We start from the raw sequence: 12,500 nt of genomic DNA on the forward strand, positions 1-12,500 counted from the left end.
CCTGCGAATGTTTTTTAGGTTTCCTAGAGGTGACGTCACATCGCTCAAGGTCATGTTTTTTTTTTTTAAGGCTTTGCGCATGCGCGTGTTAGCAATAAACCCGCAAGTTGTAATGATAATCACTATCAATCGATCATTATTACTCTCTTAATGATATTAACCACTATTCTTCGCTAATACCGTTTGAATAATATTAATCGCTATTAATATTTCTCTGATGCTCTCTGAATATTAAGTACTATTAATATTTCTCTAATACTCCTCTCCCGGTTTCTGGAATTCAGCCACTTTGAAGACCAGCGCTCAATCACTTTTAAGTGCAGTCTAATTTCTCGTCACAATAAAAATTCAATCATAACTAACATTCAATGTACACTGATAAATTTCAGGGTAAAAACTAATTTCCCGTCGCGATTAATATTCAATACGTATTTATAAATTTCAAAAAAGATAATTTCCCGTCGCGATTAATATTCAGTAAGTATTTCTGAATAAAAAAAAAACTAATTTGCCGTAGTAATTAATATTCAATACGGATTTCTAAAAAAGAAAAACTAATTTCCCGTCGCGAATAATATCCAATAAGTATTTCTAAATTAAAAAAATTCCTGTCGCAATTAATATTCAAACGTGTTTTAAATAAAAAAAATTTCCCATCACGATTAATATTCAATTCGTATTCCGAAATTTAAAAAAAAAACTAGTTTCCCGTCGCGATTAATATTCAATTCGTATTTCTAAATAAGAAACTAATTTCCCTTCATGATTAATGTTCAGTATCTGTTCCTAAATGAAAAAAGAAAAATCAAAATACGAAATGAGCAGACTTAGCACACCAATTTACACTTTTACCCAGAGTAAATCCCCGAGTCACAAAGGTAATGTGGGATTATTCGGAGAAAAATTAAAGAGAGAGAGAGAAAAAAAAATCCCCCCTCCTCCCCTCCCCCTAATCCATTGAAGTGAAGGGGAACTACCCGGAAGTGAATTTTCTATCAGTAAGTGGAATTACTTCCATGAGAGCAAATTCCCTGATTCAGTTCCACCCACTCCATTACTCCATTCCAGTGACTGCCTGGAGTTTAGGGGTTGGGGGCAGGGGGAGAACTCCACGGGGTGTTATTATTATTATTATTGGTGAAGAAAGCCACAACTGTGTATGTTTATATATGTGTGTGCATATTTATATTTATATATGTGTATGTATACTATATATATATATATATATATATATATATATATATATATATATATATATATATATATATATATATAAAACTAAATATTATTCAGCTTCGTCATTTATCTATTACTTTTATAACTGACATATTCTGTTGATAGATGCGTAGCACTTGGCCATCAACAAGTCAGTTCAATAAAGAAAAATTCTTCAAAAATATAAAAAAGAAAACCTCTCACACAACACTGAACCGATAAAGCCAAACAAATACTAATTCTACCACATAAAAAAAAACATATAACGTTTTTTCTGTAAAAAGATGAAAAATTCTCCCACAATCTCCACACGGAAACTTTGAAATCACTGAAGCGTTTCGGAAAAAAAAAATAGATAAAAATTAGACGGGTAATGATATTCTCTCTCTGCGAACCTTGAATTCCAAATGAGGCCAATTGAATTTAGAGGAGCTCGCTTATTATTTTTTTTTCCAACTGCGTAGGAAAATCTAAGTTTTATGAAGTTCTTTTTTATTTACGGGAGAACTGACGAACGCGAGAATAAAGAACAGATTAATAGTGATGACAGTGTGCTGATGATGATGGCTTTTATAATGACTTCAGTGATATATGATGCAACGATAATGATCGTAACAGAAATGATAATGATTCTGGGAATATGGAGGTGGGAGACAATAATGTATGTACGAATAAGTTGATGCATGACGTAGTTAAACCTTATTAAAATTTATGTGAACATTTATTTATTCATTGGGGTTTGTAAACAAAGTAAACTTAGTATATTTTACTTTTTTATAAATATTTTTTTATAAATTTAAATGTCTCTCAATAAATCTCAGACATACATATATATATATATATATATATATATATATATATATATATATATATATATATATATATATATATATATATATATATATATATATATATATATATATACATATGCAGAACGACCTAACGGAAATACAGCCATAGAATAAACTAAACTCTTTCCAAACTAAATAAAAGTAAATCTTGCTTCTCAAATCTATAAACCCCTCAGAATTAATAGACCCTATCTTTAAAAACAAAAAAAAGTTTCAGATACCAAAAATAGAAAAAAAAATTGAAAAACTAATCTTTGAAAAAAAAAATTAAATGCAAAAAAAAAAAAAATGGAAAACCGAGAAATCCTCCAAATTTCTCGCCAAGGAAAGAGTGTTGGGGGAGGATTGGTGGAGTGGTGGAGAGGTGGAGGGGAAAACAAAAGACCGAGGGTCATAATCCGCCAACACAGCAAGTCAAACCCCCCTCCCCTCCCCCCCCCCCTCCCCTTCTCTAACTAGAGCGACTTAATGCAAGGTAGTATAGTGAGTGAGCGCCTCTACTACTTCTACGGAATACTTAGAAGGGCTCCCCAAGAACAAAGGCTACGGAGAAGAAGAAGAAGAAAAAGAAGAAGATGAGAAGAAGAAGAAGAAGAAGAAGAAGAAGAAGAAGAAGAAGAAGAAGAAGAAGAAGGAGAGGAGGAGGAGGAAGAGGAGAAGAAGAAGAAGAAGAAGAAGAAGAAGAAGAAGAAGAAGAAGAAGAAGAAGAAGAAGAAGGAGGAGGAGGAGGAGGAGGAGGAGGAGGAGGAGGAGGAGGAGGAAGGAGGAGGAGGAGGAGGAGGAGGAGGAGGAGAGGGAGAAGAAGAAGAAGAAGAGGAGGAAGATAAGAAGAAGAAGAGGAGGAGGAGGAGGAGGAGGAGGAGGAGGAGGGGAGAAGAAGAAGAAGAAGAAGAGGAAGAGAAGAAGAAGAAGAAGAAGGAGAGGAGGAGGAGGAGGAGGAGGGGAGAAGAAGAAGAAGAAGAGGAGGAAGATAAGAAGAAGAAGAAGAAGAGGAGTAGGAGGAGGAGGAGAAAAAGAAGACAAAAGAAATGATAATAATAAGAAGACAAAAAAAAATAAGAACAATAAGAGGAGGAGGAGGAAGAAGCCCTTCGCACCGCCTAAATAAAATAAATCCACTTACAGGGGCGTCCCGCCGCCGCCGCCCGCCGACGACTAAATAAAGGAAGGGAAGGTTTTACCGGGAACTGGTCGATGGTTTTTAATAATGGCTTCTGGCTTTCTCGGTTTCTGCGCTTCGCTCCACGCTACCGGGAAAATGCTCCCAAGGCGGGGAGGGGAATGGGGGATAGTAGGGAGGGGAGGAGGGGAATGAGGGGGAGGTGGGTGGTAATTAAGAGGAGGGCGAATGTTAGGGAGGGGTGAGGGTGGGGGAATATAGGGAGGGGATGATGGGAAAGGGGTGAGAGGAGGACGAATGTTAGGGAGAGGGTGAGGGGAGGGGAATAGTAGGGAGGGGTGAGGGGAGGTGGAATGGTAGGGAGGGGGTGAGGAGGGGGGTGAAGGGAGGGGAATGATAGGAAAGGGGGTGAGAGGAGGAGGAAGGTTAGGGAGAAAGTGAGGGGAGGGGAATGTTAGGAAGGGGTGAGGGTGGGGGGAATTGTAGGGAGGGGGGGAATGTTAGGGAGGGGTGAGGGTAGGGGGAATAGTAGGGAGTGGGTGAGGGGAGGGGATGAAGGGAAGGGGGAATATTAGGGAGGGGGTGAATGGAGGGAGAATAGTAGGGAGGGTATTGAGGGTAGGGGAAAGAGTAAGGAAGGGGAGGGGGAATAGTAGGTAAGGGTTTTGAGGGGAGGGGGAATGGGTAGGGAGGGGGTTGAGGGGAGGGGTTCATGTGTTCATTGGAAGGGTCGTCGGGGGCAGCCAGCGTGGCGCCATTGACGAGTTATTACACGGGATTTGTTTATACTAAACATGGCGTCGCAATGGTAAAGGTCATAGGGGGAGTTACGGTTCAAATGATAGTAACGGTAGGAACGACTATAATGTATAATTATTATTATTATTATTATTATTATTATTATTATTATTGTCATAGTAATTATAGTAGTATCAACAATAATGTATTATTATTATTATTATTATTATTATTATTATTATTATTATTGTAAAAAATCTCTTGGGATCTTGATCAGCATGATAGCGTAACTGAAATCGCAGAATGGAGATTACGAAAGAGAGAGAGAGAGAAACAAAAGCTGCATAATAACCCCCTCTCTCTCTCTCTCTCTCTCTCTCTCTCTCTCTCTCTCTCTCTCTCTCTCTCTCTCTCACCAGACACCGTACTTAATCCGCCTGCTGTTTGTCAGACGCTAAATTATGTAGACAGGTACCACTGACGCAAAACGACCTACCCCTAATCACAGTAAAAAAAAAAAAAAAAAAAAGGAAACATACAGAGAAACAAAAAAAACAGACAATGAAAAAGAAGAGATCAGGCATGCGCAAATCGCCCGTCATTTGATATCCTGTCTCCCTTTTTTGTGTGTGGTTTTTTTTTTTTTTTTTTTTTGTTCACTAGCTGAATGCGTTTGTTAAGTGACTGTGAAATTGGTCGTGTGTGTTTGTTCGACAGGTTCTTGCTACGAGTACCTGCGTCGTGTGTGCGTGTGCGTGTTTTTTTTTTTTTTTATTATTTCGTCAGACGTGTCCATCGGAGTGGGTCGAAGGCCAACCCAGAATTTGTTACCCAGTCAGATGGCAAATTGTTTTATAATGGCCACTTTAGTTCCCATGTCCATAGCGGTGCGTCTGTACTTAGCGGCCTTTTCAAACGAGGTAGCTTAATCAAGTTTGATTTTATCTTTAAAGTTTTTCCCACATAACTTCTAAAACATATGAAACATGATTCTGATAACTACGTTTAAGTAACCCAACTCCGGTAGCCTTATCAGAAAGGTAGTTTGATAAATTTTGATTACAGCTTTAGTTTTCCAGTGATTCTTCTAAAACATTTAAAACGTGGCCCTGATAACTACTATTTCGTAACCAACCTGGGAGGATCGTAATATCAAAATGATATCCAGCCTAGAATTTGCTAACATGCATGACACCAGATCTGGTTAGCACCTTAGGGGTGTAGTGCCGTCATTGTGCCTCATGCGGTGCACTGTAGGCAATACTTAAGGTTCTTTGCAGCGTCCCTTCGGCCCCTAGCTGCAACCCCTTTCATTCCTATTACTGTACTTCCGTTCATCATATTTTCTTTCTTCCGTCTTACTTTCCACCCTCTCTAACAATTGTTTCAAAGTGCAAGTGCGAGGTTTTCCTCCTGTTACACCTTTCAAACCTTTTTTACTGTCAATTTCCCGTCTCAGCGCTGGATGACCTCGTAGGTCCCATCGCTTGGCATTTAGCCTAAATTCTGTATAATCTACCAGATCTGGGTAGGGCCTCTGGACTATAGAGAGATACGAGGAACAAAATCTCCCTCACCCCTCTCCCCCCCCCACCATCACGGAAAATGAACATCCTCAGCGAAGGATGAGTACATACAATCCTTTCCTGGCCTCGAGATGAAATCCATTGCTATGCCAGCGTCAAAGATGGCCATAATTTTCGTGTCAGTGCTGAAGTTTCGTTTTGCAGAGCAACGCTCAGTCTTATTAACTGCTCGTAAGATATCCAGAACGTTTGATCGACATCGCCAGAACATGTCATCGACATTGCCAGACCGTGTTATCAAAGTTCCTCGGAGTGAAAGAGGATTCCTGTCATTTCAGACGAAAACAAGAACAGAATTCAGATTGCGAGGGGCAGCCTATATATACGGGAGACTCCCTTGAAAAGTATGACGAATCGAGTGTCACGTACACTGCGGAGGAGTTTCAAGTGACATTTTTCGTTAGAGGGAGAATAGAGCAACGGTAATGAGGAGCCACGAATATAATCTCTCTCTCTCTCTCTCTCTCTCTCTCTCTCTCTCTCTCTCTCTCTCTCTCTCTCTTCTAGTGTAGCCGTTTGAGACATACGTCACTAGAGGTAGAGTAGAGAATAAATGTAATGAGAAGCCACGAATATGATCCGTTCCTTATTCTCTCTCTCTCTCTCTCTCTCTCTCTCTCTCTCTCTCTCTCTCTCTCTCTCTCTCTTCAGTGCTGTCATTCCACATATTAAATAATATATGCCGGAGATACAATAGAGAATAAGAATGAGAAGCCACGAATATAATCTCTCTCTCTCTCTCTCTCTCTCTCTCTCTCTCTCTCTCTCTCTCTCTCTCTCTCTCTCTCTCTCTCTGTCTTTAGTGCAGTCATTCCACATAAATAACATTTACTGGAGTTACAGTAGAGAATATATAAGACGCCACAAATATAATCTCTCTCTCTCTCTCTCTCTCTCTCTCTCTCTCTCTCTCTCTCTCTCTCTCTCTCTCTCTCTCTCTCAGCGCGGCCGTCAACCCCCCAATTTCGAACAATGCCAGCACTCGAATCGACATGAAATACAATCATGTACAGTTTCATGACATTTTAACCCGCACTGAAGAATATCAGGTAGGGTGTCTTTCAAAGTGTGTGTTTTTTTTTTTATAAAACCTATTGATATGCGAATTATCTGTAGCCGTTATTGGAACTCCTAATTTTGCTTGTAAGTTTTTTCGTGCCTTAGAGATACGTGTGTCTCAGACATGTTTTTTTTTTTATCATTTGTTCGCTAAACGTGCTCTCGCACACATTTGATATGAATGTATTACGAGTATAGGTTTGTTTTCTTTAACTTACTGATATTTCGATATAGCCTCTAACAGTGATGTTATGGATTAAGTTCAGTTCATAAATATTTTTTTGTTTGTTGGTTAGCAAGATTGTGCAAGAAGATCCGTCTCGATTTTTACGAAAATTTTCTGACGCGTTGACGATATCGTTCTATAGGTCACTGCTTTCGTGCCTGGCTGCAGTGAAAGTGCAGTAATGGACAAGACATTCTGTCCTGCAGATTGGTGTCTGGTCAGTCAAGGCAGTTTAAAAACTTTCAAAGTCTCTCGTTCCTTGTTGCTGCTTGCAGGCACACCACTTGCATCTCAAAGAGTCAAGAGTTACTCCACTGTTTTTGCTTCTTTGGAAAACCATGCTTGACAACTCAGTGACATTCAGTGTACAGCCGGCTTGCCACGGACAGGAATTTGCTTTCAGAAAAAATATTCGCAGCCTTGGCAGCAGATTTGAGTGAATCATTGCCTTTTGAACCCTGTGTTCACCACTGGCCCACAACTGCTTTTTTTTTCTCTCTATTTTTTGTGAGGCAGTGAATTTCTGTGTATTACATGATTTTGGTTAATTTGCATAAAATGCGGATCGGTGGAGGCCATATGCCTTTTACTCTCTTGATAAGTTTGAAGAGAGATGAAACCTCATTCTGTTTTACTTTTCCTCAGATCATCATTTAATTATACGTGATGGAGACGCCTTGCATAAATTGCCTTTATTTTCAATTTATTTACAAGTAAATCCTCTTAAATTATATTAACCTTGAAAACCTGGGTATAGACGCCTTCATCTCTTAAGATGGGACAAGAACTTAGAAATTAGAAGTTCTGTAAAATGATAGCAATTTCTTTACATATAAATAGATTTTATGAAGAAATACCTCAAGCTGTCATGATGAAACCGCGCTTAGTGTTAATAGGCAAAGCTCAGAGGTCACTAAACTGTTCATACACCAGATTATACATATCAATGCCAGCCGAAAGCTATAAGAAATAAAATGTTTAAATGTCAGTATGATGAAACAATCCTGAAAAATAAAAGCTCATAGAGATAACGGTATTAATCTGTGTGTACGTCGGTTTCTTAAAGCACTCTTGTATTAAGTATGCGTACAATGTACGCCACTGCTACGTACCACTGAATATTTATATATCCACTCATTGTGGAAGCAGTAACACGCACTTTTCACAAGTGAAAGCTTTCACATTCGAATTCCAAGCAGTGGGCGACCTATTGATTTCTTTAGTTGCAAAACCTGGCGTTTAGATTTAGCAGGATTACGCAAAAAGTTATATGAAGATTTTACGCAGATTTGACCATAGTTGCGACTCATGAACGGCCATAACTGATTAGATTTTGGGAGAGCTATGAATGTAGCTTTTAGAGGGGAAAGGACCTTTTTGGTCGGGGAGGGGGCAGGGGGCGGGAGACTCTGATGGATGGCATACCCTTGTGTCAAATGTCCCAGACTTCAGAGACTGGAATCTTGGGCACCATTAACTTAGATTTTTGGTCGACAAATTTCATAATTACAGCCACCAAAGAGTTTGTGTTTTCTTGGTTTGATTTCTTCCTTTCTTTGAGAGAGAGAGAGAGAGAGAGAGAGAGAGAGAGAGAGAGAGAGAGAGAGAGAGAGAGAGAGAGAGAAATGGCTGTTCTTGGGATGAAATAAAGAAACCCACATTTCTTCACTAGTTTGCAAAATACTGAATCGTCCTCTAGCAACTTTTGATTCATATCTGGAAAATTGTCAAATTAATCATCTTTCAGAGAGAGAGAGAGAGAGAGAGAAATGGCTGTTCTTGGGATGAAATAAAGAAACCCACATTTCTTCACTAGTGTGCAAAATACTGAATCGTCCTCTAGCAACTTTTGATTCATTTCTGGAAAATTGTCAAATTAATCATCTTTCAGAGAGAGAGAGAGAGAGAGAGAGAGAGAGAGAGAGAGAGAGTGAAAATAGTATGTAGTTATGACACGTAAGTACACACACACACACCATCGTTTCCCAAAATTAACGAAACCAGTCCATACCTTGAGCAGAGAAAACATTATAAAAGCAGTAGCAGAAGCAGAAGCGTCAGGAGCATCAGTAGTAGAAGTAGGAGCATGAGCAGTAGTAACAGTAGTTCTAGCAGTAGTAGCAGTAGCAGTAATAGTAGTAGTATTAAAGCAGAAGATCCCATTCACGAGTCAGTCCGAAGCTTCATATACGAACCTCGAAGCAGAATCGAAACAGAATCACGCGTCTTGAATAAAGTTATTTTTATGTTAATCACTAAAAGAAATAAAGAAGTTTGAAACTATTTTTTTTTATTATTGTTTTTATTCTTTAATAAACGCGGAGTCTCTCGGGTATTCAGCGGAGGATTATGGGAAAAAGGGGTCGATGAGTCTATGGTACTAAAGGCAGAGTTAATTACATACAGTTCCCCCCCCCCGAGTAAGGCGTGTGTTGTCGAATGGTCAGGTTTTCTGGTCGTATAAACCTCTCTCTCTCTCTCTCTCTCTCTCTCTCTCTCTCTCTCTCTCTCTCTCTCTCTCTCTCTCTCTCTCTTTTCTAGTGCAGCCGTTGGACATATTTGAATGGAGGTAGAGTAGGAGAATAAATATAAGAGTAAAGAATAAATATAATGAGAAGCCACGACTGTAACCCGTTTCCTCTCTCTCTCTCTCTCTCTCTCTCTCTCTCTCTCTCTCTCTCTCTCTCTCTCTCTCGCACAACCTTTTGACATATTTTGCTGGAGGTAGAGTACAGAATAGATATAATGAGAAGCTACAGAATATAATCTCTCTCTCTCTCTCTCTCTCTCTCTCTCTCTCTCTCTCTCTCTCTCTCTCTCTCTCTCTCTCTCTCTCTCTCTCTTCTAGTGGAACCTTTTGACATATTTTACTGGAAACAAAAACTGGAGGTAAAGAATAAATATAATGAGAAGCCACGACTGTAACCCCGTTTCCTTTTCTCTCTCTCTCTCTCTCTCTCTCTCTCTCTCTCTCTCTCTCTCTCTCTCTCTCTCTCTCTCTCTCTCTAGTGCAACCTTTTGACATATTTTACTGTTAGAGTAGACATTAAATGTCATGAGAAGCCACGAATGTAACCTGTTCTTCTTCTCCTCCTCTCTCTCTCTCTCTCTCTCTCTCTCTCTTCCTTCCAGCAAGATGCACTGGAATGTGAGCTATGCCGCTGGAAAGCAGCGCGGAAAAAAACATTCCGAAAAAGGATGACAAGAGTTGCAAAAATGAGCCTGGCATGTTTTACTCAGAGGAAATTAGATAGAATTATAATCTTTTCTCTTCACTAATTTTGATATTTGTTTTGCGACATTTAAAAGATAAAAGAAAGAAAATAAGGCAACGCCATGTAAAATATAAATTATTTTTGAGTATAAAAAAATAAGATGGTGTTCTTGAACTCCTTACTCATTGTTAATGTTAAGTCTGCCTCGTAAACTCTAGAAGGTCGTTCAACTCTGGAGATACGGAAGGAGGTAGGGAATTCCAAATCATTTTAGTGGAGGGAGGTGTACAGCTCCAAGGCCAGGTAAACATGGGTAGGTAGAGAGTTCCAGACTCACAACACAAGAAAGGGAGATTGAAAAAATCCAAATATTCTGGAAACAAAAAGGTAGATAGAGAGTTCTGAAATTCATGCTTGAAGGAAATTTGAAAACACAAGGGGGATAGAGAGTTCTGAAATTCATGCTTGAAGGGGATTTGGAAGCACAAAGGGGGATAGAGAGTTCTGAAATTCATGCTTGAAGGGAATTTGGAAGCACAAAGGAGGATAGAGAGTTCTGAAAATCATGCTTGAATGAAATTTGGAAACACAAAGGGGGGATAGAAAGTTCTTAACTTCATCCTTGAAGGAAAGGTAAATAATTCAAATATTCTGGAAACACTAAGGGAGGGAGAGATTTCCAGACCTCGCAAGGTAGACAGTTTTAATATATCTAAAATTTCATCTTCTAACGACAAATGCATCTGACTTGTGAGGCAAACGGCCTTATGCATAAATGCTGGTGGTATGGAATGCTTCCATTTTCCAGGAACGATACATTTCCAGAGGTCTGGAACTAACAGTGAAGCCTCAGATACACCTAAAGTTTACGAGGAGCGAGTGCCTGGCATCACTCAGAATTTGGAAGAAGTTTGGTTTTCCAGGGAAAGATCACAAACACGAAGAATAAGCTGATCTCTCTCTCTCTCTCTCTCTCTCTCTCTCTCTCTCTCTCTCTCTCTCTCTCTCTCTCTCTCTCTCTCTCTCTCTCAGTGTTGCCGTTTGACATTTGTTACTAGAGGTAGAGAATAAATATAATGAGAAGCTACGATGTAATCTCTTTCTCTCTCTCTCTCTCTCTCTCTCTCTCTCTCTCTCTCTCTCTCTCTCTCTCTGTAGCTGTTTGACAGCAGAGAATGAGAAGAAATATAATGATAATCTCTCTCTCTCTCTCTCTCTCTCTCTCTCTCTCTCTCTCTCTCTCTCTCTCTCTCTCTCTCTCTGCGTTCCTAAGTCTATCTAAAACTGCCCACCCCATTTACCTTTCTTTTATATATCTTTAATATCAACCGCGCTCCCAGCATCATCAAGGTCAATTTCCCCTCGCCCGGAGAGGCCGGGAGGTCGGGAGGTAGCGGTAACACACACAAATCGTTTAATAATTACTTGCATTCCGGCCCTGGCCCAGTAGATACCGGGAAGACTCGAACGACAGCCGTAATTCCGAATCACGATTGGTGGACCGCAGAGAGGCTACGCTCTAACGACTTGTTTTCGTAGAAGTCCGCTGATTGGCTGAGGGGGTTACGGCTGGTTTTTTTTTTTTTTTTTTTTTGTCAGGGGAGCCCGAATAGGGAATAAAGCTGTGGGACTGAGGGAAAGAAAGAATAAAAAGTTGCATATACAGGTTACACATATATATATACACACACACAAAATATATATATATATATATATATATATATATATATATATATATGTGTGTGTGTGTGTGTGTGTGTGTATGTATGTATGTATGTATGTATGTATGTATGTATGTATGTATGTATGTGTGCTTTGTGTGAGTATACACCTCCGCAAGCACACGTGAGAGCTGATAATCAGGTCAGCGACCTGGTAAAAGTATTTTAATAATAATAATAATAATAATTATCATCATCATCATCATCATGTAATAAAATTCCACAATTATATAGTAAACTATATTGCTATGTAATATAGTTTACTATGTAATTGTGAATTTTTATCACAAAGATTGTTTTTCACGTGATTGTGAATTTCTTAGCAGCAATAATAATAATAATAATAATAATAATAATAATAATAATAACAACTGAATCTACGCTGAAAGAAAACAAAATAACGACGCCAGTTGACTTAACCAATGCATTACAACACTCCAAAATGCTGTTTAGAAATTTGCTTAGACCGGGATGCTATTCTCGCCCGGTATGTGGATTTTTCCGCCTTTCTCTGTGTTTCCAGGAATCATTTGAGTACCTGTAACAACCTGCTTTTTTTTTTTTTTTTTTTTGTCTAAATAACAGGTTTGTCGCCACTTGACAGAAAACCGGTTGTGAGCATGTTTTTTTTTTTTTTTTTTTTTTTTTTGTGCAGTTCTCAAGCTTGATTCTAGGGAGCCAGGCATGACCGGGTCTTCATGATATCGAAACTGCCCGTGGATTGAATTTCATTGAATATAGGATTTAGGCCAAAGGCCAAACGCTGGGA

At 39.2% G+C, this 12,500-nt stretch overlaps 1 protein-coding gene and 1 long non-coding RNA gene across 4 annotated transcripts in view; one reads left to right on the plus strand and one right to left on the minus strand.

Annotated features, from left to right (window-relative positions):
* The window catches only part of LOC136856602 (uncharacterized), a 346,791-nt gene that overhangs the window by 287,491 nt on the left and 46,800 nt on the right, over positions 1 to 12,500 (plus strand). The window lies entirely within an intron of this gene.
* LOC136856601 (ligand of Numb protein X 2-like) overlaps positions 1 to 12,500 on the minus strand; it is a 56,489-nt gene that overhangs the window by 18,694 nt on the left and 25,295 nt on the right. The window contains exon 1 of one of the 3 annotated variants that reach the window (XM_067134532.1): positions 8,807 to 8,990. The exons of the other annotated variants lie outside the window; for them this stretch is intronic. The gene's annotated coding sequence lies outside the window, so the exon portion shown is untranslated. Of the gene's footprint in view, positions 1 to 8,806; positions 8,991 to 12,500 lie in introns of those variants that run through there. 3 annotated transcript variants of the gene reach the window in all.

Source organism: Macrobrachium rosenbergii, chromosome 36, assembly GCF_040412425.1.
Source record: "Macrobrachium rosenbergii isolate ZJJX-2024 chromosome 36, ASM4041242v1, whole genome shotgun sequence".
Classification (NCBI taxonomy): Eukaryota; Metazoa; Arthropoda; class Malacostraca; order Decapoda; family Palaemonidae; genus Macrobrachium; species Macrobrachium rosenbergii.